Below are 14,812 nucleotides of genomic sequence, written 5' to 3' on the forward strand. Positions count from 1 at the left end.
CTGAAGCGGCTCATGTACCGAGAAGAGCATTATCGCTGTGAAAACAACAACTATTCATTAATTTAATTATTTTTTTTTATTTTTAAATACATATTTTACCTGTGAATTTGCGAATGCATACAATGAGCTTCTCTGCCCTAGGTGTATGGAAAACACTCGGCGAGAAACGGAAGAAAAATTGGAAGAAAGAAGGTAAAAAAATAATAATAATAAATGGCAAGAAAAACCTCGCAATGGCAAATACGCTAAGAGAGCGAATAATGCAGATGTTGACAAAGACCTTACCCATCAATGGCTAATAGTTCCTGGTTTAAAATCAAAAACAGAAGGGTTTATCGTAGAGCCCAAGATCAATGCCTACCTATAAGGAACTACCAAGCCAACATATTTAAGTAAGGCAGCTCCCCAATATGTCGTCTTTGTCAACAACAAAATTAGACCATTGATCATGTTGTCTCCAAGTGTAGTCTTCTAGCGCCTACAGAGTATCTCAGCAGGCATGGTAGAGCTGCACAATATATTCACTGGGTAATTTGCAAAAGCCTGGACTTGCCACATGATAAAAACTGGTGGGAACACAGATCTTCCCCAGTGCTTGAAAATGATCACATCTCACTCCTCTGGAACTTCACCATTCAAACTGACAGAAAGATAGATGTGAATAGGCCAGACGTCATAGTAAAAGACTTCAGACAAAAAGAACGACTCATATTGATATGACTGTCCCAATCAATATAAATGTATGTCAAGACCTACCAAAAACTGAGCAAATATAAAGATCTTGAAATAGAAATCAGCAAAATGTGGAACCTGAAGACTAAAACAATACCTGTTGTCATAGGTCCCCTGGGAATGATAGCAAAAGGGGCTGATTGCTACCTAGCTCAGATACCAGGAAACCCCAAGATGGCAGAAATTCAAAAGATAGTGCCCATGGAACTGCCCATATACTACATAAAATACTGTCCGAGTAATCTCAAATTTTAAAACAAACTCATAATTTTTTTAATGTTTTCTTAAACATTCTCTAGAACAATACTACGTACAAAACCTAATATTTGGCACTTTAACCATAACACCTACATGAACTTCTAATTTGTTGTCTCTTGAGGTCTCTGGGTGAGACTTGGAGCCAACTTGTACAAATGCAAAGCAAAAGTCAAATATAAATAAATGTTGAAGTGAATCGAACGGCTTTTGTGTGTTTCTTAAATGGCTTACAAACACCTTCCACGCTGCAATTGTTTTCGTTTCAGCACATGATCTCAGATCAAATCACTTGCTATGCAAGTACATCTCCGTAATAATAATAATCCCTTCTGCTAAAGGCACAAGGCCTGAATTCCTCTATTTACATAATATCGAGGTCTCTTTCATTCTTTTGTTGTCTTACCATTTCTATCAATAATATATATATATATATATATATATATATACGCACACGCATATATATATATATATATATATACACAGGATGACAGTTTGTTTCTTAAAGATGCAAGAAGCTATTAATACCTCGTGTCTTTATGCTGTCAACGTAAAATTATATTTATCTCTCCCTCTATATACTCGTGGGCACTGAAATATCACACTAAAGCGCACACAACATATTTATTCAAATATAGAAATATAAATATATTCAGGCTTAAAGCAATGCTACATAAACATATATAGAAAAATAGTAAAGGACTAAGCAGGGATGGTTGCCATAGTATCTTGAGAAGGGTCCCTATAGATACGGTGTCAAACTTAATTCTCTTGGTGAAAATTTTGGAAAGAAACACCAACTATGTCAAATAAACTTTGAAAACTATGAAAGAACATATTAGACATTAAAGAAATGGAACCTAGTTCACAGGTTTTATCGAAGTAAATATTGTTTCTTACCACAAAAGATATCATGTAAGTATATTATTCATTCTCCTCAAAAGGACCGCTATAATTCATAAAGGTTGGTTTTCCTCCAGTGTGCTCTGCAGTACGTATTTTAACTGCCTAACAAAAATTTCTAAATAAGCTGGGCTTCATATATAATATGATTGTGTGTGTGGAAGTATATGTATATGTACGTATATATATATATATATATATTACGGAGATGTACTCGCATAGCAAGTGATTTGATCTGAGATCGTGTGCTGAAACGAAAACAATTGCAGCGTGGAAGGTGTTTGTAAGCCATTTAAGAAACACACAAAAGCCGTTCGATTCACTACAACATTTAAGTTTAATTGTCAAAATATTTTCGTCGCTAAAATCCGCGACCTGTTCACTGACACGGATTCTTGTCAGTGAACAGGTCGCGGATTTTAGCGACGAAAATATTTTGACAAATTAAACTTAAATGTTGAAGTGAATCGAACGGCTTTTGTGTGTTTCTTAAATGGCTTACAAACACCTTCCACGCTGCAATTGTTATATATATATATTATATATATATATATATATATATATATATATATAATATATATATATATATAAAAGGAAATGAAGAAAATGCTGACAAAATAATTGAAGTAATTTAAGTAATTTAATTAGGTGAAAGAACTTTCACCTAATTAAATTACTTAAATTACTTCAATTATTTTGTCAGCATTTTCTTCATTTCCTTTTTTTATATATCACAACTCGTGTACGACATCTCCTTTTTTAAATATATATATATATATATATATATATATGTATATATATATATATATATATATGTATATATATATTACTCAAAGAATTCCAACTCTGTTTTTTATATTTTATTTATATTCTTACAATATTAATATAGGATATAGAATATACAGTATATAGTAAGAAATAAATGAAATGAAGTATTGATTGTCTTATTGAACAAATGAAATATTGAAAGTTAAATATTAAATGTCTATTCTCATTGGACTAGTATACTTTCATCGGGTTCAGATTGTGACAGGAACGCTTCGACTGAAGATTCAGAAAAATTATATTACATACATATAAGAGGGATGACCACTAACTGGACATCCATATGCTAGAAGTCGACCCCTATGGGCTTACCACTGAGAAAGGGATGTTCTCAAGAAAGCGAGCAAGACGTTCTGGCGTTTGCTAAATTTTTATAACATTCCTTTCTTAGTGGTAAGACCATAGGGGGTCGACTTCTAGCATATGGATGTCCACTTAGCGGTCATCCCTCTTATATGTATATATATATATAGAGAGAGAGAGAGAGCGAGAGAGCGAGAGAGACAGAGTGACAGAGAGAGAGAGTGAGAGGGTATATCAGCCGAAACGATGTGTTAACGACAAACAAGATGAAGACAAATATCCGTCAAATGTAAATAATGTAAATAATGTACATAATTCCTCATCTCTTAAATATAGAACTGTATTTCAATATTCATGTCATAAATTTTCTTCTAAAGAAAACTTTTCCCAGAGAGTTCCAACGACACTTGTGTAAAAAAAAAAAAGAAAACCAAAAACAGTATTGTTTTCATTACGTGTCAAATTGCAATTTCTTTCAAGCTTGGGAATACAGAATGACCCAAAGAATATTCCATAAACTATAGACGCAATGATAGGTTAACATGCCCTCCAGAGCAACATTAATTGTTTTCCCCCTAGACGACTCTTCACTCAGAGATTAGATTAGATTTCTCAAGATATCTTCCGTTTAATAGCCAGATATATTATCTTGTGCAAAATATGCCACTTTCAAGAATAGCTTTTCTTTATATGTCTATTATTGTCAGCGATATTTTTCCCTTAAAAAAAAATCAATATATCCTTTGCTTTACCTATATTTCTACTAATGCTTTAGCTGACTCTAAAAATACTACGGTAAGTAATATTTAGTAATGCAGACGAGTGTTGATAATAGAGTTAAACTGTCGCCTTGGGGCAGACGTCGACTCATATTTTGCCATTCGATTTCATTGATGCCCCCGGGACTTAGACATACTATCAAGATAACAGCTTCCACTTAATCCATATATGTCTTTTTCTTAGAGAAATCAATAAACTGTTACTCTGCGATATTTAAAACCAAGTTCCACCAAATGACTTAATATAAGGACTTAATGTCTATTATTGTAGCGCTGTCTCACTGTCTTATTGGAAAATTGTATGGAGTGGCTGTGAGGTAAGTAGCTTGCTAACCAGCCACATGGTTCCGGGTTCAGTCCCACTGCGTGGCATCTTGGGCAAGTGTCTTCTGCTACAGCCCCGGGCCGACCAATGCCTTGTGAGTGGATTTGGTAGACGGAAACTGAAAGAAGCCTGTCGTATATATGTATATATATATATGGGTGTGTGTGTATGTTTGTGTGTCTGTGTTTGTCCCCCTAGCATTGCTTGACAACCGATGCTGGTGTGTTTACGTCCCTGTCAACTAGCGGTTCGGCAAAAGAAACCGATAGAATAAGTACAGGGCTTACAAAGGATAAGTTCCGGGGTCGATTTGCTCGACTAAAGGCGGTGCTCCAGCATGGCCGCAGTCAAATGACTGAAACAAGTAAAAGAGTAAAGAGTAGAGTATATGTATTTTTGTAGCGTTGTCTTAATGGAAAACGGTATGTGTGTATGCGTTTGTGTATGTGTTTTTTTTTTTTTTGTATGCATACGTGCACGCACATACACACATTGTAAGGTATTTGATTGAGTATTAAAAAATTATACCTAAAAATGAAGTTTCAGCCGTCATGCAACAATAATACCATGTAATATAAACTTTCGATAAGAAAAAAGTAGACTTCGAAAATAGAACCACGGTTTATAGTCTGAACGCAGTTGTATTTATTGTTTGATTTGTAGAGAGGGTATCTGCATATATGGCCCGATTCTTTGGAGTTCAGCTTCAGTAAGACCGCTCTTACTGAATAAGTATTTGTTTGTTTGTTCCTTCTCGAGCCATGCCTGGCTCATAAGGGCCGGTTTCCTTGGCGTATAGGTTCCCCTCCTGGACAGTACACCGGTCCGTCGTCGCAAGTGAGCTGCAACAGTGAGAGAAAGTTGTGGCGAAAGGGTCAGCACAGGTTCGCCATTACCTTCTGCCGGAGCCGCGTGGAGATTAGGTGTTTCGCTCATAAACATTGCCCGGTCTGAGATTCGAACCCCCGATCCCTCGACCGCGAGTCCGCTGCTCTAACCACTAGGCCATGTGCCTCCACTCAGTGAAGAAGTGATTATGGCATAATTATGTATTAGCTTCGCCCAAATGTTTTGTCTTGTACCTATGCAAGAAAGAAATATAAAGTGGTAATTCATACGAAAAGATATTTTTTCAATAATTTAGTGGAAAAGTGGTGTTAATTCGATATAAGCAGAAAGAACAGAATTGAACTGTTTAATCTTAAGCGGTTTTAGAATTTCTTTGGGTCTAATATACATCAATGTTTCAGTTCACCAAATCCTCGACCCATTTTATATGAACTGAGGCATTAAAACTCGTGGAAAATAAACGAAACGAAAATTCTATTTCCCTGTAATAATGGATGGATGGAAGCACTCCGTCGGTTACGACGACGAGGGTTCCAGTTTATCCGATCAACGGAACAGCCTGCTCGTGAAATTAACGCGTAAGTGACTGAGTCCTCCACAGACACGTGCACCCTTAACGCAGTTCTCGGGGATATTCAGCGTGACACAGAGAGTTACAAGGCCAGCCCTTTGAAATACAGGTACAACAGAAACAGGAAGTAAGAGTGAGAGAAAGTTGTGGTGAGAGAGTACAGCAGGGATCACCACCATCCCCTGCCGGAGCCACGTGGAGCTTTTTTAGGTGTTTTCGCTCAATAAACACTCACAACGCCCGGTCTGGGAATCGAAACCGCGATCTTATGACCGCGAGTCCGCTGCCCTAACCACTGGGCCATTGCACCTCCCCCTCCAATAATAGAAGTTATATCAATTGCTAAAACGAAGCATTATTGTGCAATCGAAGCGTGTAATGAACTAGTTGGACGCTTCTGGTAATCTAATTTATTCACTTGATTTTTATTCCCAATCACACACGTGTTGTTCGTTTGGGAATAGAATGAGTTGATGCTCATAGTCGGAAGTAATGTTTGATCATGAGAGGAGTGGAGTAAAAGAAAACTCTGTTGCTTCCAGTTAAATATTTTTGCCTCACATCCTTCAGTGTTTCGAAAATGTTAAATTACTTCTAATGTCGGTATCACTTTAAATCTCACACAAGACAATAAAATATGAACTAAAGATACACTGAGCAAATTCAATCATCCAATGTTTTCCTCTATAATAGGAAAAAAAAACATATATTTGATATATTGTGAGGTGAGTTAGTGATGTAGTTCTTTTAATGCACTTAAAATCGGTCCTAACCTTTGCTGTTACAGAAGTATCATGAAGCAAAGGCGGTGAGCTGGCAGAAACGTTAGCACGCCGGGCGAGACGCGCAGCTGTATTTCGTCTGCCGTTACGTTCTGAGTTCAAATTCCGCCGAGGTCGACTTTGCCTTTCATCGTTTCGGGGTCGATAAATTAAGTACCAGTTGCGCACTGGGGCCGATGTAATCGACTTAATACCTTTGTCTGTCCTTGTTTGTTCTCTCTGTGTTTAGCCCCCGGAGGGTAATAAATAAATAGGTATTTCGTCTACTGCTACGTTCTGAGTTCAAATTCCGCCGAGGTTGACTTTGCCTTTCATCTTTTCGATGTCGATAAATTAAGTACCAGTTATGCACTGGGGTGGATATAATCGACTTAATGCGTCTGTCTGTCCTTGTTTGTCTCCTCTGTATTTAACCCCATGTGGGTAGTAAAGAAATAGGTATTTCGTCTGCCGCTACGTTCTGAGTTCAAATTCCGCCGAGGTTGACTTTGCCTTTCATCCTTTCGGGGTCGATAAATTAAGTACCAGTTACGCACTGGGGTCGATGTAATCGACTTAATCCGTTTGTCTGTCCTCGTTTGTCCCCTTTGTGTTTAGCCCCTTGTGGGTAGGAAAGAAATAGGTATTTCGTCTGCCGTTACGTTCTAAGTTCAAATTCCTCCGAAGGGTCGATAAATTCTGTACCAGTTGTGTACTGGTGTCGATCTGATCGACTGGCCTCTTCCCCCAAAATTTCAGGTTTTGTGCCTAGAATAGAAAAGAAAATGCAGGCGTGGTGCAATCATTTTTCTTCTTCCCTGTAAACCACACAGGGTGTGGTACACGTTACTTACGAATCTTAAACGTACAAATTGGCGCGATGACTATATTTATCGGAAAGGAATTACAGTCTCTCAGCTCATATCTACGTGTCATCAACATAGTCAGATTTGAACTCTGATGCAAGAATGATCGAACACTGATAAATAAATAAGAGCAGGACTGTCTATTTTTAACATTTTCAAGAAAAGAAATAAATACAGTAGAGTTAAATGCTGTCATTAGAAGAAAAAAAAACTATCAGAGATTAGCCACAGAATTTCTTGGTCTAGTGAGCAAAATAACTATGGATATTACGTTTTTGAATGATTAGGCTTCTTCAGAGAGCAGTGTACGTGATTCTTTATTGCTTGCTAGCACTGAAGCTTACAACATACATTTACATCAATGAGATTATTGATAATTTAATTATAAATGGACGCTGACCATATATGTAAATAATAAAACGGTGTACCATTATCATTGTATTATTACAGTTGTTTCTAATATTAGAATTAACCACAATTTAGTCATTTTACAAATTGCTTTTCTTCATAGTAATATTCGTAACAGAATCTCCTTGTATGGCAGCGTTCGCTATTATTTTGACATTAATTGTCGCCTCTAGAGCACCAGCGTGTAATGGGAGAGAATGTACTTACTTGTACTTGTGACGGCATTCACCCAGGACGGGTTGAGCCGCCGTTTTCTCTGTTCCTTACGGCATCACGAACCATAGCAGCCCACACTCAACGGTCCTGTGAGAGGTCACTGGAGACAGCGAGCCATTCGCGGTTCCATCTGCGCAGACCGACCACCTGCGGACCTGAGAGTTCGGAGAGGTGCTCCTTTATCGTCGTCGCCCAGGTCTTCAGCTGTCCGCCCGTGCGTTTGCGCCAACTGGGAAGTGCAGGTGGGAGGAGGACATCGCGAATTAGCTCACCTTCTGGACACCGGGCCACATGACCGAACCACCTTAAGCGCCGTTGTAGAAGCACCGAAGGGAGGGGCCGGAGATTCAGGCGACGACGAAGACCGGCCGTGGGAACCCGATCAAAGCGTCGGCAGCGAAGAATGCAGCAGAGACAGTCATCGTTGAACACCTCCAGCCTTCACTGATCAACTACCTTCATAGGCCATGATTCGCAACCATAGAGGAGGATAGCACGAACGACGGCCTAGTAGATTCTCCCTTTGGTCACCGCTGGAGGCGCACGAATGCGTCAAACTAGAAAACCTAAAAGTTAAAAAAGTTTGGATCTGCCTTCCATTGTTGTCCATACAATTAATGCCTGTCCCAATCACTTTATTTAACAACTCCGCGATCATTTATTGCATTGGAAACATTCTAAATATTGAAACCCAATTTTAAGACTTACGCTATGCTGCAGCACCGTCTTTAGTCGAAGAAATCAACCCCGGGGACTTATTCTTTGTAAATATAGTACTTATTCTATCGGTCTCTTTTTTGCCGAACCGCTAAGTTGCAGGAACGTAAATACACAACAATAGTTGCCAAGCGATGGTGGTGGGAACAAACACAGACACACAAAGACATATATATATATATATATATATATATATATATATATATGTATATATATAAGATCCAATCCAGGTGACAACGTAGGTGAGTTAGGTACAAAAAATTCCAGAGTGAATACTTGTAATCACCTGTATATGCCAGTAAGTGGTGTAGGTGATAGGGTATATTTATCAAAGAAAAACAGAATGCAAAGGATTTAGCGGTACATATGTTTCTGGCCTTATTGGACAGTTTATATCAATGCATAATTGATGTAACGTGTATGTCAATAGCCTTCTTCAGCCGCGCACAATTACCACACCAAAGACATGTATTACATTATATATATATATATATATATATATTATATATATATATATTATATATATATCCGACAGGCTGCTTTCAGTCCCCGTCTACCAAATCCACTCACAAGGCTTTGGTCGGCCCGAAACTATAGTAGACACTTGCCCAAGGTGCCACGCAGTTGGACTGAACCTGAGACCATGTGGTTGGAAATCAAGCTTCTTACCACCCACCAACTCCTGAACCTACACACTTTATAGTTTTAATTCTCTCTTTTGTCTGCTCATAAAAAGCGCATAATTGAAATGTTTCTATCGTTCAAACCGGGCATATCTACCACATTAATTCTATCAGTTTTATAATCAAACCGGCTAGATGTGGCCTCTCATATCTATTCTATAATGTCATCCTAAAAATTAAAAAATCAGCATCATAATTTCGAAGCGACAAGATAATATTTGATTAATTCCAAACCATGTGAATAAAATGGAATCCACATTTGACAGAGTAAACTTAATTCTAAAGAGTTACGAATTTTTTTTAGTAATATCAGCCAATTCATTTGAACAATATGGAAAATATCTTAAAATATGAACTGGTACGTTTGGATAAGTGAGCTAAGTTTATTGTAATTGGCTCTGTAATATAACTGTCATTAATGTTTGCAGTTTATACAACCGTATGTTAAACATTATAGTTATATTACAATGAAACTTAACTAAATGCTTCAGTTATAACTAGAATATGTTCGATGGTTGAAAGGTGAACGTATAAATTGTATGAATTCGTAAAACTGAAAAGCATTCGTTTGCATAATTTAATAGCAGTTCAGTGCTTTATACTTAAAATTCAGAAATCGTTTCGAAGTCAAGTTGTTTTACTTGATTCAAGATTTGATAAGATATTTACAGTAATTGCAATGACTAATGGATACTTTTGTTCCGGAATTCTAAAGTACACACAGGTTATCTTACGATATTCTCCGATATAAAATTTTCTGCGGTAAATTAATTAGATATAACATAGGATCTTTCGGAAGAATACTTTTGATTGAGTGAAATAATGATTAACCAAAATCAATATGGCCTCGTATAAAGGTATATGAGCGAGAGAAGCTTCGTTTCTCATGGAGTTAGGTTCAAGTCAATGCACGGTAAGAAACCGAACTTCATTTCTACAATGAGCAAAGTTTTTGAGTTTGTATAAGATTAGAAAATTTAAGAGCCAATGTTACGAGATATTTCATTCTAAATCTGTTTCACCCAAACAAGTTACTATGTTTATTATGATAGTTGGCTGCACAGCACTGTCGGATATTCATTATATGCCTCAAAGTGTTACGCAATCTCTGAAGATTTGATAATGTAATGTGATTATAAAGATTATTTTTGTATATCGGATGTTAGAGAAATACGTGTAAGATCATGTAACTAAACACATTATGAATAAGCTCTTGTCTATTAATTTCTCTATATTCCCTCTGTAACCATTCTAGCTTTGAAAACCAAACAAAGGAAACTTGCATTATAATAATAGAATTCTTTGTTTCTTTCTCTTATGTATATGAATGCACATGGAATTCTTAATTCTGGTTATTTTTAGGCAATCGAATTTCAAAACACACACTGTACATATATATGCACATATACATACATACACTCGTATATATACATACGTACATATGTATGTGTGTGTGCTTGCATATATATTACCCATTCCCATATATGAGGAGCTTATACCTTCAACAAGTAAATATTATATTTTGAATATGAAAGACCCAGCACCTGTCACTCGGTAGTGTAATAAAAACATATCTGGTCAACGTAAACGACATTAGATATGCTAGTGTATATATTATGTGGGCATTAATTAATAGGAGGAACACCGATAGTATTTTTAAGTACAAAGAATTCATAATGTGGACATGAGGATGGACGTGAATATTTTGGTATGCATCTTGTTTGTGGTGTCTATCCAGTCTGTAACGAATCTCTAGTAATTAGTTTGAATAACGCTGAGATTAGACTCAGCTGTAACGCTAATCCACGAGTGCTTAGTTATCGCAAAGGCGCCTCCTTCATGCTAAACAGAATATGGCGAAATAGTTAGAATGGTCGTTAATATAAATTGAAGGAGACAGACGAGCATATCTAACAAATAAATTTTTGTTTTCGTCTACTTCCTTCCACAACGAATCTGTCTCAATGAATCATATTCTCAACATAATTCAATATTGCGTTCTAAGAGCATATCAATGCTCAAATCGTCCTTCCTTCCGCCATGTCAACATTTATTTAAGCATAAAAGATACAAAGATCTGAAATTAAAAACTTTCCAAAGTCTGGTAACTGAGACGTTAGCCGGCTATTTTCGAGTTTATTTATAGCATAAAAACCGCGTATTGAATTCTGTTAATAGAAAGCATAGAGATTCTTACGTCCTTGTCGTGACATACAAGTTAAGCCGAAGTTCTTTCATGTCTACAAATCTACACTGACGAATAAACACACAAATATGTGTGGAAAAAATAGTACTCGAATACCGGAGGTGGAGTAATATGACTTCTTTTAATTTGCAGCTTTAATAAAAGAAATGTGCGTATATATATATATATATATATATATATATATATATATATATAATATATATATATATATATATATATATATATATTTAGTGAAGGGAAGAAATGGAGCCGAACGAAGATTCTACAAAATTCCTTTTTATTATTTTCTACACATGTTTCAAAGGGTGCAAATTCCCAAATTCGGATTGAATAAGGAGACCATTCTGCAGCTTTCTCTTCAGGAAAAACCAGGAATTTAAAATCTCAAAACAAATGCGCAGCAAGCTTTTCGAACAAAACGCTCCCTAGGAGCCCATGGTAAAAATGGCACAAAACTGTATCGGTTAAATTTTGAATAATCCGTAACAAGATAATTCATTTATCCATTTCATTAAAAATATATATATATATATATATTATATATATATATATATATATATATATATATATATATATACCTATATATCTGGGTGTGTGCGTAAACGTGTATGTACACGTGCAAGCAACATTCATAAGTCTATATGTGTGTACATAAACATAGGTATATATGTACGTATGTATGATGTATGAATGTATCTATCTATTTATCTATCTATCGTATTTCTTTATTACCCATTAGGGGCTAAACATAGAGGGGACAAACAAGGACAAACAGAGGAATTAAGTGGATTACAGCGACCCCAGTGCGCAACTGGTACTTAATTTATCGACCCCGAAAGGATGAAAGGCAAAGTCGACCTCGGCGGAATTTGAACTCAGAACAAAATACCTATTTCTTTACTACCAAAAAGGGGCTAAACACAGAGGGGACAAGCAAGGTCAGACAAACGAATTAAGTCGATTACATCGACCCAGTGCGTATCTGGTACTTAATTTATCGACACCGAAAGGATGAAAGGCAAAGTCGACCTCAGCGGAGTTTGAACTCAGAACGTAACGGCAGACGAAATACGGCTACGCATTTCGCCCGGCGTGCTAACGTTTCTACCAGCTCGCCGCCTTTCTATTGCGCTATCTATCTATGTATCTATCTATCTATCTATCTATCTATCTATCTATCTATCTATCTATCTATCTATCTATCTATCTATCTATCCATATGTACGTATGTGTACTTGCACGTGCGTGCATTTGTATGTGTGTTGGTAAAAATCGAAATGGAATGAGGAAAACTAACGAAAAGCAATAAAAGTTTACTGGAAAAAAAAACTAAACCTGGAACAACTCTTTTCAGCCATGGGAGCAGAATCATTGTAGTTTCGACGCGTTTAAAGTCTAACGGCTTTAATTTCATGGGACTACTCCTCTGATGACACCAGTAGTAGTGATTAAATGATGCATGTGCACCTTCGTGTTTGTCCCACCTTCACCACTGCAGAACCGCAGACGGTTTGTTTATATTCCGGCAACATTATCCATTAGACTAAAGACACTGATTATTCCAGAGTAATGGGATCGATTTTATTTACTAAACCCTTCAATGCAGTGTCCCAATATAACTGGAGCTGAAGGGCTGAAACAAGTAAAAGATAAATAAAAACTTATATAAACGATACAAATAGGAAAGTATTAAATATTTGTGTACATATTAAGGCGGTGCTCCAGCATGGTCGCACTCAAATGACTGAAACGAGTAAAAGAATATGGATGCAATACTTATTTTCATAGATGCCTTCGTATAATGGCATATACAGTATTGTCTTGATTGAACTCCCTTCTCACATTACTGCGAGTACGCGGAGATCTGTATGTAGTGATTCGGTCAGTTGTAGACAAATCTTCCTAATTCGCGTTTTTGATTTAAAATTGAAGGATATATTCGACACAATACTGGTGAGATACTCATAGAACAGATTTGGCTAAAGATCAATTCAATCTAAGTTAATATGGCTATATACAGCGAAATGTATTTATATCATTGCAAGCCAAATTTTAAATATTTTCTCATCGTGACACATGCGCAGTTCATGCCTGATCTGTAGTTTGTAAGTTCTTGATATTGTTCAGAGAATAACAAAACCTCATCTAGTGTCCTCGTGCACTATTTCTTTAAAATTTACTTCAGATCAATACATTCCAGTATTGAATAAAAATTCCATTGTATATTTTACACAAAGAAAATTAATATGAGCAGCCGGTAGATGTCGAACTATTATCTTTTTTTCGACGTATCATTTGTAATGAACACTTCCACATTAGATTTTGCACACAATTTGCTGAATCAGAAAAATTTTTTTTTTTTAAATGTATAATTATAAATCGAAACAACTTCTAAGTATTTCTTTCAAACATTTTCTACAACCGATATTATATCTTCAGCGTCTGTTTCTAACTCATTACTCATCATTACACTTGAGCGAATACGTAATGAAAAACTTACCACTTTCTAGACCTCGATAACATTTACTTTGCGCTTCGATGACAGCCAAATGAAAACTTAATTCTGAAATATATTAATGCAGCTCGAATTCCATCTATATTTTAAATGATTATTTTAACATTTCCTGGTTATTTATATTGTCTTCTTCCATTTCTTCCTTCTTTTCCTTTGTTTCATTATCATTCATATTTCGTTATATTTTTAAAAAATCATTTAATATTATTTTCTATTTCCCGTTGTTGCTGATAATGTATTTTTTTATCACAGCCTTACGTTTCTTTATATTTATATATGTTTTTTGTTTCCATAAGACTTTATTTATTTCATATATCTTGCACTCCTTTCTCTCTTGGTATCATTATTTTTACATTGCTTCTGCTTTCCGATCTATTATTTTATTTTATCTTTCTTTACTGCAGTCAACCTTAATTTTCATCTTTCTATTATTTCTTCTCCTTCCTATCCAAATGTTTTCTTTTCAGCTTTATCACTTCGTTTTATTTTATCTTTATTCCTGTATTTTTATTTTTATTTTCTTTATATTTCTATCATCCCATCCTTTGTTTCTTCCCAATTTATCTCGAATTTATATTGCTTTTTTACTCTTTCTTTCTTTCTTTCTTTCTTTCAATCTAATGATTTTTCATTCTAGAATTAGATTCTTTGCTAATCTAATACTCGATGCTCCAAGACGTGAACAAGTCTATTACATCTTACTACATACTTTCCTGAAGCAATTACAAATTGATGTATATTTTATGAGGATATATGCCTGTATTCATATGGGTATAATTATCTATATATAATAATGACCGCCATAAAGGCTAGTTGGTTGGTTTGTTGGCTGGTTGGTTGATTTCTCCAGATACGCTTTAGATCATGTGTGTGTATATATATATATATATATATATAT

General features: G+C 35.9%; 1 long non-coding RNA gene across 1 annotated transcript in view; it reads left to right on the plus strand.

The window, feature by feature from the left end:
* The first annotated feature begins 809 nt into the window (after positions 1–809).
* LOC118764166 overlaps positions 810–14,812 on the plus strand; it is a 30,457-nt gene continuing 16,454 nt past the window's right edge. Inside the window, exons 1-3 of the long non-coding RNA XR_004999952.1 lie at positions 810–1,175; positions 1,675–1,681; positions 9,571–9,574. This is a non-coding gene — a long non-coding RNA (uncharacterized LOC118764166). The remainder of the gene's footprint in view (positions 1,176–1,674; positions 1,682–9,570; positions 9,575–14,812) is intronic.

This window comes from Octopus sinensis, linkage group LG7 (genome assembly GCF_006345805.1).
Source record: "Octopus sinensis linkage group LG7, ASM634580v1, whole genome shotgun sequence".
Classification (NCBI taxonomy): Eukaryota; Metazoa; Mollusca; class Cephalopoda; order Octopoda; family Octopodidae; genus Octopus; species Octopus sinensis.